The sequence below is a fragment of the Camelus dromedarius genome, chromosome 3 (assembly GCF_036321535.1).
Source record: "Camelus dromedarius isolate mCamDro1 chromosome 3, mCamDro1.pat, whole genome shotgun sequence".
NCBI classification, from domain to species: domain Eukaryota; kingdom Metazoa; phylum Chordata; class Mammalia; order Artiodactyla; family Camelidae; genus Camelus; species Camelus dromedarius.
In genome coordinates this window covers 19,267,751-19,284,171 of record NC_087438.1, presented here as the reverse complement: position 1 = coordinate 19,284,171, position 16,421 = coordinate 19,267,751, and positions in this window count along the sequence as shown.

Genomic DNA, 16,421 nt, shown 5'->3' with positions numbered 1-16,421 from the left:
AGACTACAGTTACACAAGAACTGTAACAGCTATGGACATAAGTTATTACCTCAATAACATGCCTGTATACAAAAACCAGAGGCACCGCATTTAGAAAAGACTATTCACTGAAGTGGAGAGAAATGTAACATAAAGAGAAGGAAACGCTGGACTGCTTATGGTGGCTGGTTGAAGCTCAAAGCCCTTACAGCAACAACTGTGATCTAGTAAATGTGATCAAGTTTAGGAAAATCAAGAATGAACACTTCAGATATCTTATACGCGGACTATGACAAGCATACCAGAATCAACTTGACCACATAAAGAAAATTGCAATATTCTTAGAAGATTTTCCAAAGAAAATGACCGATTCTTCTCAAATGATCTTATAAATGTTATGAAATTAAAATTAAAATCCCAATAAAATTACTAAGGTCAATCTTACTCTAAAGCACATGGTCAGGGGAGGGTACATGAATACAGGTTAAAATATCAGATCACTTATTACTTAGCTGTGTGCTCTTAGGCTTGTGATTAACGCCTCTGGTCCAATCTCCTACATGAGGAGAATAATATAATCTCTTACAGTGATGAAGGAGAGTAAGTAAGACCACATATAAAATATTTAGTATAGTGTCCGACACTTAGAAAGGGCTTTCTGAATGTCAATTTTTCCTTTCTCCTTTATGTGCTCTGTGACTGAAAGACCTGTTTGACCACCAAAATCTGCACTTCCTCCTCACAGAGTTGTCTCCTGGAAGTATTCACCCAACTAGGGACTATATTCTCCAGACTCATCTGTGTCTAGGTAAGGCCACTCTAGTTGTTCTTGCAAATGAAATATGAATAAAGTGATAGCCTCTTCGGGGCTGAAATATTAAAAATGTGTTCTGGACTCCCAGTTTCAGCTCTGACATGTAAAGAGTTGGATGTCATTACTTCAATTCTAAAACAAACAAGCAAGCAACAACAAACAACAAAAAAGCTGAATCAGTTGAAAAACTATTACTTTTACTGGACCCATAAGAGAATTGAGATTGCCAGGCAGACAGCCACTCTGAAATGTGGAGATAACGGTGAATAGATAAAATCACAGCAGTGATCTATTTACTTGCCATGGAAGCTCTGGAGCCATGAACCATACAGTACATTTAAATGGTAACGTAACATTGCCGGGCCTGAACATAGACTACCACAAACTTGAGAAATTCCACAGGGCCACAGTCTTGTGGTCGAATGGGGATGCTTGGGTTTTGTCTGAAGCTAACCCCTCAGGTTCTCACTTGGTAAAGTCAAGACTCTGTGGCTCTGGTAAGTGGAGAGGAAACAAAAGCCATGAAAGATTTCCTGAGAGTTCTCCATAACAAAGTCCCACTCTCCATGGGAAAAGACTTTAGTGGAGCCTTATTCCTTCCAGGCAGTAGGGCATGTACCAAACTTCTGTTCTCTCTAGCTTCTCAAGCTCATATCTGATGAGTAGTTATACCATGCTAAAATTTATCAAAAGGAAGCTTGAAATGCTGTATTAATTTCAGAAAATCAGGTAAGATAACACCATTGTAACGGAGATACATCAGTTAAAGCTGTGGAAGGATGTTAAAACACAATATACTGGTTTTATTATTGTCATTATTGTAAAGTCACAAATAATACCAGTCGAAACAGAGACGTGGTATCTGATTTCATACAACAAGTCCAAGGGTAGGTAGTACAGGACTAATGCATCGTCAGGCTCCAAGCTCATGTCATCTTCCCACCCCAACACATTTATCACAGGGGTCTTTGTCATTTGTCACCAGGATGCATTTCACTTTCTAGAACAAGAACGTTTGCTGTGCCTCCAGTCACAATACCTATCACTAAGCAGGAGGGAAAAGGATGAAGGAAGGTGAGCTCCAGTAACAGACACAGGCTGTTGGTCCTGGAGTTAGTGAACAGAGGAAATCCTAGCATTAGATTAAGGTGAAGATACAGTCAGAAACAAAATTAAGAATTGTCTTATAGTTGATGGTGGATTTGATGATTAGTAAGATTTATTCTTAGTACATTGTGAAGCCATCTAATAGTTTTTTTTTTTTTAATGGGGAGTGACTTTATCTCAGTTATACTTCAAAAATACCACTCAGGCATCCAAAGTGGGCAATGAATTGATGGCAGTAAATGGAGACAAGAAGATGAAATTATGTGACATTAGAAATGACTAAGGACTCTTACTTTAACTCAGGTGGCAGAGATGGAGAAAGGGAGATGGGATGGCTTAGGTACATTCCAGATGCAGATCTTTTAGGATTTATTGAAGGTTGGTTGTAGGCAAGGCAGAAAGAAGAGGAACAAAATGGTTCCTAACTTTTGTATGAACCAGCTGGTTAATTAATTGAGGAGGTTGAGGCGGAAAGCAGATACAGAGGAAGTGATTATCAAATCTATTTAGCACATGTTAAATTCAAGACAGTTTTAGACCTCTGCATGGCTATATACAGTCATTAATTAGAAATTTGTTTGGAACTTGGTAGTGATCTAGGTTTAAGTCTGAGGAATTATCACCGTATATATGGTCTTCACAATTTTGAGAATATGTACAATCATGGAGAGTGGGAGGTAGATATAGAAGAGAAAAGGGTCTGAGATCAAACCCTGGGAGCACTACTGTTTCGAATTCATATAATAAGATAGAAGCTCATGGAGGTAGACTGACAAGGTATAGCCACTGAGCTAGAGGAAAGCCAGGAAACTCTTACAGAATGTATATGAGGAGACTGAGGTATGAAGTAATGAACAGAGAGCTCAAAGAGATGCAGGCTTAGCACAGTGTTTTCAACTTGGAACCTGGCAGAGTTCCATCAACCTTAACAAGGGCAGTATCTCTGCTCCCCTCAAATGCACACAGTCACCTCCTCTTCCAGGGTGAGGCACTTAGTGCTGATCCGTCACAGTCACAATGGGAAGCAAATGGCCCAATCAAAGTAGAATAAGGTGAGGCGGCTTCATTTATTCACAAAGGGATTAATTACAAACATGCAAGTGGGGCTTAGGGAAACCACAGCAGATGCTACGTGAGCCTGAGGCTAACAGCAGAAAAGCTTTTACTACCACTAAGCCAAGGGGACAACAGCCAGAAGCAAAGGAGAGGGATCTACAGGTGGTGCTGTTCCAGTAGCTGTTTGCTAGATGAGCTGGGTACTGAAACTGTGACTGGGAAATTGAGAGTAAGCACTTTCAAATTTCAACAGCAATTCAACAGAAAAACTGTACATTTGTTGTATCAAATAACAGTTTGGTTTATCTTTAAAAAAACAAAAGGCAGTATCTATGAAAGGGTAAGAATGTGAGTCATTTTTGAGAGGGATGTACAGTTAATGGGATTTGAGAAAGTAGAAATGCCAAGAGTTAATAGATCTTTATAAAAGTTTTCTTGTGAAAAGGAAGCAAAAAATGATAAAGTAATAAGAGAAGCTTGTGGTATCCAGAGAGTAACTGAGTTTTATTGTTTCAGCAGTTATTATTACTGTTGTTATTGTTGTCACTGTTTTTGTTGTTTTAAGATGGAATGACTGGGGCAGGTTTTTATCATACTGGATGGTTCTAGTAGCTAAGGAGACAATGATTCATAGCATAAGAGAAAAAAATGTAACTAGTGGGGTCAACAGAGCTACAGATTCTACAGGACGGGAAATGGTCAAAAGAGTTATATAGAAAATAAACACTTCAGACTAGGATGAAAAGATGGGTGGAGAAAGAATTCCAAACTAGTGAAAAGGCATAAATATTATGGTACTTGGAATAAACATTACTGAAGGATTTTAATAGAACAAAGAGTTGAGTTATGAGGCATGGGAAAATGCAGGCTGTGGGACAAGGTCAGGCAGGATTTCACATGCGATGGTAAAGATTTGTGACTTTATGCCCAGGGGAGACAATTCTACCTTTACCACTTGCATCCCACCACATCCTGCAAACAGAGGCACTGACTGCTTCTGTTCCACATTATCTTTCCAAATATGTGGGAAAGGGAAGAGGGGCCACAAAAACAAACAAACAAACAAACAAAAAAGAAGAGAAGAAAAAAGGAGTGATCAGAGAGGAGTAAAATACAGGAGATATGTTAGGAAAGCAAAAAAAAAAAAAAAAAAGAAGGAGGAGGAGGGGGGAGGAGGAGAAGGAGAAGAAATGTATAAATAGTCTCTTAAAATAAATTATAAATAATGTCAAATGTTTTCTAGATCAAGTAAGGTGACAACTAAGTGAGTCAATCAATGCAAGTAATTAGGAAGTGACTAGTGGTCAGAGTCATTTTAATGGTAATTAGATTCAAGTGAGTTGAGGAGTGAGTCTGGAATAAAGTGGAGGTGAACATTTGTAGTAATGCTTCAGTGGAGTTAAACAGCTTCCTCATTAAAAAGGAATGCATGTTTCAGGCAGACTTCATTGTGTTAAGATGGAAAAATTTGAGCATTTTGTTATGCTACAGGAAACATAAAGAATAGGGAATAACTATGGATCAATACTTTATAAAGATACGGAATTTTTTGAAATTGGGAAGAAGGAAGAGTGGGCGTACATACAAAGGGCTCGTGAGTGTTGTCACAGAAAACTGAGGAACTCTAGATGTAGAAACAAAGTTCGGCTAAAGACAGATTTAAGATGATTCTGCGGTAGAGAACTTGACGATGCAGCTGGGAATTGGGGTTTGCGTTGACGCTAAGCCATAGCGATCCACAGCAATAGTTAAAAGCATTTTGCCATTTGCATCCCAAGAATACCTCAACTGTTAATAATAATTGAGCAGGCAAGGAATAAAATATTCAAAAAAGACTACTAAAGAATATTCTTGGGCAGGAAAAAAAGACATAAACAGTAAGATATTATTTCCTTAATCTCTTATCTAACCCTATGATTTTATAAATTCATGAAAACCTCATAGAAAAGGAAACCACTCTGAGAAAGTGGCCCCTGAAGGCACACATCTCTGATAGGCCCAATATCCATTTGTTCCCTCAGTCCAGAAGCATTCTTTACTTCCTTGTACAAAATGTATGTTCAAAGCCTTAAAGCACAGACACACTAGCAAGAGAAAAAGAAGAAGAAACAAAAATGTATTTTCATAAGGAGAAAGCACCTAAATAATATCAAATAGGCATTATTTCTCCTTGAGGACAGAAAAAACAAAATTCCACTGAGGTGTGAGATTTAATGTGTGCCCTCTGGTTGATGAAGCACTTTCACAAATATTTGAGATGCATCCAGAGAGAGAGCTCGAAGAGGCCCAGAAGGATTTTGCAGACTTGCCCTCTTTATATTAAAATAATTTTTAGCCAACAATTTTATTTTGTGTATGTATATTATATAAAATTTGTACAGACCTCAGTATGTATTTATTTATCATACAGCTACCTCACCTGAAATAAACAATAAAATAGCTGAGACAGAGTTCTCCTGAGATAGCAATGAGCATCACCTGTAGAGATACTACAAGCAACAAGAATATACTGCACAACACAGGGAATTATAGCCACTATCTTGTAATAACCTATAATGAAGTATAACCTGCAAAAATGCTGAATCACTATGCTTTACACCTGAAACTAACGTAATATTGTAAATCAACTATACTTCAATTTAAAAAAGAGAGTCAATGAAATTAATTCTGTTAAATGCTTTGCACAGATTTTGGCACAAGATGAGCATTAATATACATTACCTTTTATATTAGTTTGCTAGGGCTACCAGGACGAAATACGACAGACAGGGCGGCTTAGACAACAAGAATGTTACTTCTCACAGTCCTGGAAGCTAGAAGTCTAAGACCAAGGTGTCAGCAGGTTTCTTTCTCCTGAAGTCTCTCTCATTCCTTGCAGATGACTGCTTCTCCTTGTGTGTTCAAGGCCTTTCCTTGGCACTCATCCCTGCTTCTCCTTGTGTGTTCACAAGGCCTTTACTTGGCACTCATCCCTAATGTCTCTCTCTCTCTTTTCACAGCTAGGTAGTAAACTCAAAGTGTTTCTTTAATTTGCAATTAGTTTGTTTAATCTATATCTATATCTATATCTATATCTATATCTATATCTATATCTATATCTATCTATCTATCTATCTATAGTAAGAAACAGCCTCAAAGCAAAGTGGCTTTAACATGGTAGATCAGTCATAGTTCAATTTAAAAAACTAGTGGCTTAAAACAAAATTTGTTTTTCAGAACTCTATGGGCCCAGGAACATGGGAAGGATCTGGCTGAACAGAACAGAGGTATACTCATAACTGGCCCCTCTGGTCTCTCTAAACCTGTCCAGATTAAGTCTCGCCCGCTAGGGATTTCCACCTGGCCTGGGCTCCTCACAACATGGGGATCACATAGCAGTTGGCCTTCTCACACAACAGTTGGTCTACAGGGACAGGAGGTGAAAGCCACCAGGCTAGTTAAGGGCATGTCCCAAACTTCTGCCCTGGACTAATGATCAAGGCAATCACAGAACCTGCATCAATTCGAGGGAGTTAAGACACTGTGTTTCTTGGCGAAGAGTGAAAAAGTCAAATTGCAGAAGACTTTGTGGAATGGACATAATTTTGTACCCCTTTATAGAAGAGTGGGTGGGCGCTCAGTGAAACTTGAGATGCAGTCTTGTGGACTTGGATTCTGAAGTGAGAAGTACTTCTAAAGTGGCCGCTGACTCTACAAGGCAAAGTTACAGGTACCAAAATGAAACAAAATAGCCTTATTTTAGAATAATTAAATCAGTCTTAACTGAAACCCTGTCAGTTGTTAATCTTTTGTTCCTGCTATTTCTCAGCTTTGAATTTGTCTACTCCTCCTCTACACAAAACACACACACAGACACATACACCGACACAGACATTAAACACACACTCAGACTGTCGCTTTCCTGGCAACTGCAATTTACCCTTCATGTGTCAGCTTCTAAAACTTCTCCTGTCTTAAAAGAGAAGGTTAACTGCCTCTTTTCAAACATTTTGACACTGTATTTTAATAGAAAAGTTTTTTGTTTGAGTTTCCCACTGGACAGGAAGCTCTGGAAAAAGTTCTCTGCTACTCATCATTTTATCATCATTTTTCTCAAAGTGACTGGAATATAGTAGATGTTCAATATATATTTGTTAAATAATTGAAAAAATAATTGCATAAAAATACTATTGCACAAACTGAACTTTTCCAAGGGTTTGAAATAATAGCAGGTAATGGAATATGGAGACTTTATTCCATAGCAATTTGTTTTGGTATAAAAAGCAATTACTACAGGTTGATTTTGACTTTTGAAAATAATACTTATTTATATTATTATGATTGTTCTTGAAAGTGAGAGAATGAGTTAGGCTCAGGTTAATTATTAGCCAAAATAGAAAAATTTCTCTAGTTTCTGGAAATCTGAGGTTTCTGAAATTTCAGGTTCCACCTTGCACTATTTTAGGAGCTTAACATTTTGCACTAAAATAGTTTCAGCCAATTATTCCATATATTTTAACCCTGACAGAATGTATATAAAATAAAAATTACATTTTGGGGGATATAAACAAGAACCAACTTTCTGACGAGATAAGCACCAGAGAGAATAATTTAAATTCCTGTACTTATATCACACTTTTCTTTTAAAAATCACAATTTCGGAAATAATATAAATACTTATTTTCACTGAAGAAAAATGAAGGAATACAGGTAATAAAGAGCAAAACAAAAATCATAAATAATTGTATCAAAGATTATTTACTTATTAATAAAATTTAATCATAAATCCACATGCACTAACTCACATGATGTCACACAAAGTAATTTATACAGACATGGCCCCTATCTGCTAGGATTTTTACAATATGGAGCAGGGAACAGACCGCCACAAAGGAATTAAATAAAAGCCAAAGTACTAAACGTGTACATTCAGTGCAAGAAAGCTGAGTCATAAGTAACTTTTATTATCATACGAAACTTTTACTGACAAATAGTGATACCAATTAATCTCCATTATAACTCTTCAACATATCTTTTATTCATCTTTGTAACATAAAAATAATGACCTATAAAATGCTGAGATACTCTGTAAAAAGTGAGAGGAAGTCATACACTAGATATTAATTAAAATTGAATATTGGCTTTATTTGGCTATAATTCCAGTTTCTATAGAGATTAAAATGTTATGGGCATTGAAAAAATGGAAAAGTTGCTCATATTTTACATAGTGTGATTCAAGAGTATGTTTTTTGGAAGAAAATGTGTTTTGCCCATAGTTATTTTTTCTCAGATGATAGTCAAAGAAAGTTTTCTTTAAAATTTCATGGGAGACGTCACCTACAATTTTCTAATATCTGCAGATCAAAATAGTCTTTGAATTTCTGTACTTGACTTAATTGACAACATATTTCACATAATACAAATCTAAATTATTATTCAACAATGATAAAGCTGGATTGAAGGCCATAATTAAAGATGGCTAAATGAAAGAAACATTTGAGGATTCAGTAACAGTACAAACATATTGAAACATAGTGTTCCTTTGATTTTATAAACAACTTTGATGTAACAAAATTTCCTTCTATACAACATTTTGATTGATGTTATTCATGAAAAGAAAGTGAGGGCTTTATCTCCTAGAACACAAGATAACGTTTACTTCCTTAATTTTTTTTTCACCTTCAAAATACCTCTGTTAAAGTACTAACTACTATGCAATATAACATACCTCTTTTTCTGGTTTCATGTATATTTCAGAAAATTTTTAAATCTCATTTCCAAAAATAATACATACATACGTATGTACTGCATCGGGTGGTTGACAGTCCCTTCTCTGCCATGGACCACATTTAAGAATATTTTCCTCATGTGATACACCCATATAATGACAGAAAATCAGAAATGGAAATAAAATGCTGAGCATACATATGGGAGTTCGGTATCTCAAAGAGGAAATCAATTGGATAATTGTCTGGATTGCTTGCTTTGACATCATGTAGACAAGAACCAATTTCTCATCTGAAGGTTTTAAATTGATTAATTTTTTTTTTTCCTGTGGAGAGGTCAACCCCTTTTATTATTCATTCTGTGTCTGAGCATTGTCATGTCATTTTGGTTTGTCATAGTGATAACTAATTTAATAGAAATAAGGTGATCAGTACCAAAATTGCTTTTAGGAAAAATAGATACGTAATAAAAATATGGAAAAGTTTTTCACAGACAACAGGAAAAATTCTATTGGCTTAATTACATACTCAAAGTAAAACCATGCACTCTTTTGAAAATATCTCTCAAGGTTCTTGTTCATATTTAGATATAAAACAATATGAAATGATAGCTTAAGACAATGCAGATAAACATCTGAGTGTATAGTTTGTAAACTGGCAATCATAGTCCTCTTAGTGTGGTAGGACTTCCATTTTTCCTTTCTTTTTAAACTTTTTACTTGGGAAATCTTAGAAATATGAAAAGCAGAAGAAATAACATAATGAAACTTCACGTATCCAAGAATTACCAGCTCAAAGTTCCATGCACACCCAGCCCTGCAAACGTTTTCCAGTGTCCCCATTTTAGCATTAGATTATTTTCAAGCAAATTCCAGATATCATATTTACACTAAATATTTCTGAATATATATTAAAGATAAATCTGTGCCCCCTTTTGAAACATGGGCAATGCTTTCAAATCTTTAATACAATTAAACAGCCAGAGTTCATATTTCTCTGAATGTCAGTTAAATGTTTTAAAGCTTCCTATTCTATTCTGTCCACAAAGTCATAAACAGATGGCTTCCTGCTTTCTAAGAGCTCTCTACTTGCGTCTGAAACTGGCCTTTTCCTTTTGTCTCTTTTCCCTATCTTGCCACTTTGGGTTCCACTCTCAGAAGTTTCTCATTAGTATGGGGCTTTATCCTTGAATGATGCTCAGGTTTGTTAATTAGATTCTGAGACTGCTCAGACCCCCAGGAGATCTTCCTGTGCTTCCCTGGCAATTTTGTGATGCCTCTGTCTAATTTCTCCTGATGCTGTAGACTTTTCTGTAGTACATGATGGTAACAGGTAGGTTCTCTGGATCCACGGATTATGGAAGGTTCCTTTACCATTCCTCATTTCTTCCAGCTCAGATTCTGACACCAGGAGATTCTTTTATCTGTGGTGGCTGGTCCTTTCTTTCTCATATTTTGAGGTTTGGTGGGATATATTATTATGGAATGAATTAATTTCCTATGGTTGTTGAAGCAAATTATTATAAACTTGTGGCTTAAAACAACACAAATTAATATCTTACAGTCTGAGGTCCAGAAGCCTGAAATCAGTTTTACTGGGCTAAGATAAAGGTGCCAACAGCACTGGTTCCTTCTGGGGGCTCTAAGGGAGAGATTTCCTTGCCCTTCCTAGCCTCCTCGGCTTTCTGGAGGCCGTCTACATTCCTCAGCTCATGGCCCCTTCCTCCCATCAATCTTGTTCTATCATCACATCTCTTATTTCTGTGTCGGCAGATCTCCAGATTCCAGTGGGAAATCATCCAACCTCTCATCATTAAATAAATGGGATTTTAGTAGATGGCCTTTATCAGGTTAAGGAAATTATTTTTCTTCCTAGTGTGTTCATCGTTTTTATCATCTAAGGATGTTGGACTTGGTCAAATGTTTTTTAATGCATCTACTGAGGTAGCCATGTCATTGTATCCCTTATTACATTCATGTGGCGTATTTTATCAATTGATTTTCCTATTTTATAGCAACCTGGGATAATTCTCACATAGCTGTAGTGTATAATCCTTTTTTTATATGTTGCTTTTTCGGGTTTGCTAAAATTTGTTAAGAATTTTTCTATTTATGGTTGTAAATTATATTGGTCTGTAATTTTCTTGTAATGTGTTCATCTTGTTTGAATAGTGGTAACAGTGGCCTCATGGAACGAGTTTGGAAGCATTCTCTTCTCCTCTAACTATGGATGAGCTTTGGAATGATGGCACTGATTTTTCCTTAAATATCTGATAGAAATCACCAATGGAGCCATCTAAACCTGGATTTTTCCTTGTGGGAAGTTTTATAATTGTTTATTAAATAGTTTTTCTACTTATAGGTCTATTGAGATTTCTTTTTGAATCAGTTTTGGTAGTTCACGTTGTTCTAGGAATTTGTCCACTTTACATACAGTAGCTAATTTGTTTGCATAAAATTTTCATAGTATTCCCTTATACTCCTTTTTATTTCTGTATAGTCAATAACAATATCACTTCTTCCATTCCCGATTTAAGTAATCTGATCTTTCCTGTTGCTATTTTTTTTTTTACCACTATGAATTCTCTACTGATCACCTCTTTAAATGAAGACACAATTCTCTTTATCAATGACATTAAAATAACTAACACTATTTAGCACTGGTACCGACACAGGCCACACCACTGAACAATAGTTTAGATGCTCTCTGTGTGCCAGATGCTAGTCTTCTGTTTATGAACCATGGAGAGTTCCAAGGATACTGAGAAGAAGTTAGGAAGCAATCCAGGCACCCGGAGCACAGGTTGGTACATCTTGTACAAAAGTATTTCAATATTTTAATAACTGGCACTGCTGTACTGGCAGTTTCCTGCTAAACCTGGCCAGGAAAGACAGTCTTATTTACAAATCTCAAGATTGCTTCTTGATTCAACTTTCTTTTGGTGTGAGTTCTGAAATTAGATACAATTCTATGAATATGATAAAAAAAAAAACCCACTGAATTGTACACTTTAAAAGGGAGAATTTTATGGTATGTAAATTATACCTCAATAAAGTTATAATAAAATATGACAAAATAATAAATTGACACATTTTACATGAGTTTTCATTTGAGAATATTAATTTATATATTGTATGAGCTTAGAACATTTTGGTTTGAATGGTGATCTATAATTATTAGGTTCATAATTAGATTAACTTGCTTCTCAAAGAAGTAAAGTTAGGAACAATTTTTAAAAAGTGTTCATTTTATGTGTCTCCAACTTTTTTTTGCAAATTTTTAGTCTATGAATGTACCTTTAAAATGTAGGCATTTGGTTGAATCCTTAAAAACTGCAGAGGTCTTGGCAGTAAATCATGTTTAAGAAGCTCTAAGCTGTCTTCCAAAACTGTGAATGATTTACTCAAAAAAGGATGACATTTAACTATGCACTTTCAAGGGTCCCCAGTGTAAAATGAAACATAATGTTCTTTGTTGATCTTACTTGGTACCCCTATGGAGATGGGTGAAAAATTATTATCTTTCTTGACTTAAAAAGCTATTTCTTATGTTAATGGTAGAGTGAAAGTAACATACTTCACATGGAATATAAAAAATGTTAACCTTTTTTTTTTTGCCCTCAAGGAATTATAGTCAGTCATAAACTCAGTAAAAAGGATGAGATCACTACTTAGTTGGAGACCATTTCAAGATGAAGAAGACATGAAAACTTGCATATGTCAAGATTTTTTTGAAAAGTTAACATTAAATTACACACTTTTAAAAAGTAACTGTTAAGAAGTCAATTTAAGCCTAATCAAATAAAATATATACACTGAATAATTTTCCGTATTTGTCCTGGTAAGCAGAAATAGAAAAATCATAAAAATATATTTTAGGCTATATACCATTACAGTTAAAGGCACAAACATATATATGACTCAGCTATTGGTTGAATTAAATGAAATTATAAATTACAGGTGAATATCTAAATTTTAAATTTAAAATCATTTCAGTCTATATAGAATTCAAGTAAATTCTAATTTCTCAAATGAAACCTAGGGCCATAAATTGATAACTTGCCACTCTTTTACTAATAACAATAAATAAGAAGATAATTATTAATGATGTTTACTTTATTCTATGTATCCAAAATACAATTTCCATAGAATCATTATCATTATCATCATCACAGCTAATGTTTATTAATTCCTATATGCTAGATACAATTACGATTTACTGTAGTATTTTCTGATATAATCCATGCCACAATTTTATGAAGAAAGAATATTTTGACCTAATTTTAGAGTTGAGAAAAAATAATGTACAGAAAGTGTGAATAATTTATGTAATTCTACCGAGATAGAATGTATTGGAGTCAAGACTAAGAATTCAAATGCATTGTATCTTATATGGACACTTGTCTCTTTACCATTTAACTTCCTTTAAAGAAACTTAATTAAAACTTCACTGGCCTGAAAAATAAAAGCAGAAACTCTGGATTTTAATTCCAGCTCTCACTATATCTGGCTTTATGACATAGTACGATCAGTTCATCACCTGCAAATGCATGTATAATATTACATATTTTGTAAATTTCCTTTAGTTCATAAATTATAACTCTGTCTTTTGTTTCCTACAAAAACATTTCCAATATGCTAGCTCCTACAATCCAGCTGATTTATAGCATAACATATGATATAAGCCCTTATAGTGCCACAGACAAAACTAAATATGAGACAAAATAAATGAAAGCTGTTTATTCGTAAACTTGTAGCAAGAGGGAAGTCACTACATCACTTTTGCTTCAGCAGGGTTCAAAGGTGTTAGAAAGGAGAGTGGATTTTACCGGGTAAGAATAGAAAATATTGAGACAATCACTGACTGGCAAGAATCCCAGCAGTATCTGCAAATGTGGAGATTTTCTAATTGGTTTTCAGATACACTTGGCAGTCCTTGGTTGGCTGTAAGGGGGCAAGTCTGTTGGCATTTCAAAAGAGGAAAGATTTGGTTCAGTGTTAGGGCCTGAGTGTTTCTATGACCAATCATTTCTTGGAATAAGTAGGGATTAACAGAGCTTTTTTGTGGTCAAACTGAAATAATGATCCTTAATTAGGGGCAAAAGGCTACCATGATGGGCAGTTCTCTACAGAAAGATTCTGACTACACCTTTATAAAAGCAGAATCATGAATGGGGTGATTATTTTAATGGCACATTTTAAAGTGAAAATAAAAATTAAATTAGCTGAGGATAGTTTCAGATTTTAAAAAAATCCTGAATGTCAGAATTCCTGGAATCTGGGATAAATTACATTGTGGAAGCAGAAAGCTCTAGTTTTTCTTTCCAGCCACATGAATATAAACCAAACCTATATTTACTATAAACAATATTCTGAATGACATTTTTATATTTTTCTTATACCAACTGCATAAAGAACTCTCAGATAAAATTGATGAGTCTTTTGTTTGCTGGTTTATTTTACCTTGTTTTAATATTTTTAAATATTATTCTGATTTTGCCTCTGGTCTCCATAAATGGTAAGTGAATTCAATGCATAAAATAAGTTTCCTTTTTTTTTCAATAATAAAACACAGATTAAAGTTATTTCTTGCTGGTGCTGTCACTGCCCTAATACTATTGTATCATAACTTAGTATTAGTATATGTACTTGGCTGGCACATGAATCTACAGCTAAGTCCATGAACACACCTCTCCCAGGCCAGAGCACTAACACTCACCAGCCTCATTTCAGTTTTCTTCCACCCACCCAACTTTCATCAGGTTTCTCATCACATCAGCTACAGAAATGAAAAGATTTTTGATGGATAGGTATTTCAGAAAATAGTGAATATTTGTTCTTTTGGGTACTTTTAAAAGAGTCAAAGAAATACAACTCATTAGACAAATACAGGTTTTCATATTTAAAAAAATATTTTGTATTTTTGAGTGTTGTTGCAAAGATTTCTTTTGCCTAATTTAATGTATTCCTGTGTAATTTTCTCCTGCAAAAAAGAGACTGTTGTTGGATTAAATCCTAGACTTTCTGATGAAGCTGTTGCCTGTAGGAATGAAATCCTATCAACACATTAATCCATGATGCCCTAATAGCTATACTGGACCTTTCCTATTTTACAAAAATAAATGAATGAAAAGGAGATGGTCATTTCCAATAATTTAGTTTGCTTTCCACTTGGCAGGATTATAGATAATTATGGATGATATAATTTTAGAAAATAAATTGTTAATATATTTCATATCTCATGAGAAGCATGGTCAAAATTACAACAAAAAGTACTGAACTTGGTTACTTGAACTAAATAACCTCTGCTGATTTGAACTTCCTATTTATGCTGTAATTGGCTATAGGAGTTTGCATAATGTTCTAGCACTGGAAATCTTAATAAAGTTATGAAAATATCAGTCAAAAAATATTTCCAAGAACCTCTGTATGTATGTCCACTCCAAAAATACATTGAAAAATACTTTTAAACTATTCTGATTATTATAAGTTCAGAGAATTATAATATTTATGTATTCTAATTATAAAATTTATTTAAAGGCTACTGAAGAGTTCAAGTGTACGGGCTGTTGCATGAATTTCACATAATTTATCTACCCATTATTTCAAGAATATGAAACATACAATCACTGTTTTCTTTACAGTCCATTATAAATACTCTGCATATTTCTATCCTAACTGCACATGCAAGTTTGGTAAATTAATGAATTTATCATAGAAAATAATATTCAAAGTGGTAATATGAGATTAAAATTATGCATTTTACATAAAGAAAATATTCTGTATTAGAGTATGCTATTTTGAAGTAAAAAACTGAACATAAAAAAACTGAAATTACCAACCAGACCAGAAATTCTGGGTGAAATTAAGGGGTAATACAAAGCAGCAAAGGACAAGTGAATTGTTTTCAACATAATATCATTTGTAAACAAAGTTACTGAAATTAAATTATAATTTCTAAGATTTATAAAACATCTAATCTATTAGATAAAAACTCTTTTAATCACTCATATTAAAAGAAAGAAACCAAGGCACAGAGAGACTGAAGTAACTTGCCAAATTCACAGAGCAGATTAGTGGAAGAGCAGATACTGAATACTGGCAAGCTGGCTGCAATGCCAGCTCCTAGAAAGAGTTAGGAGGGTCTTTGGGATTTTGATATCTTATAATTTGCCTGCCCTTATTAGTCTATGTTTATGGAATGACATTCTAGGAGAGGTTCTGATATGACTGGAAAACTCTGTCTCTGTATCCTTGTTTAGAGATTCATAAGATACATCTGTAGAATAAAAACTCTGGAATGCACTGAGGTTAGGAAATTGTTCATGCCAGCAATTCCCAAACTTACTTCAGCATGAAAAACTATTTTCATGGAATACATGAAAGAGGAATTATTGGAACAATATTAATAATTAATTTTAAATGATCTGCATGTGTTTTACCTTACAAAAATACAGAAGTAGAATATAAAGAAAAAATAAATGTAAAAGGCATTAGAATCTCATTATTGAGACAAGATCACTCATAGAAACTGACAGACAGATAGACAGATAGATGGATTCATAGCATAGAAAATCATGAATATGGTGAATGAAGTAGGATGGTACAGTGGTTAACATTACACACAGGGTAGAAATCTGTTCAAAGGGAATTTGTTTCACTTTAAAATGTGTCTGTCTTCTTCCATTATATTAGTCAGGTCAACATATATTATATAAAAAGGAACACTTACATATTCACTATTATCATTATTATTATATT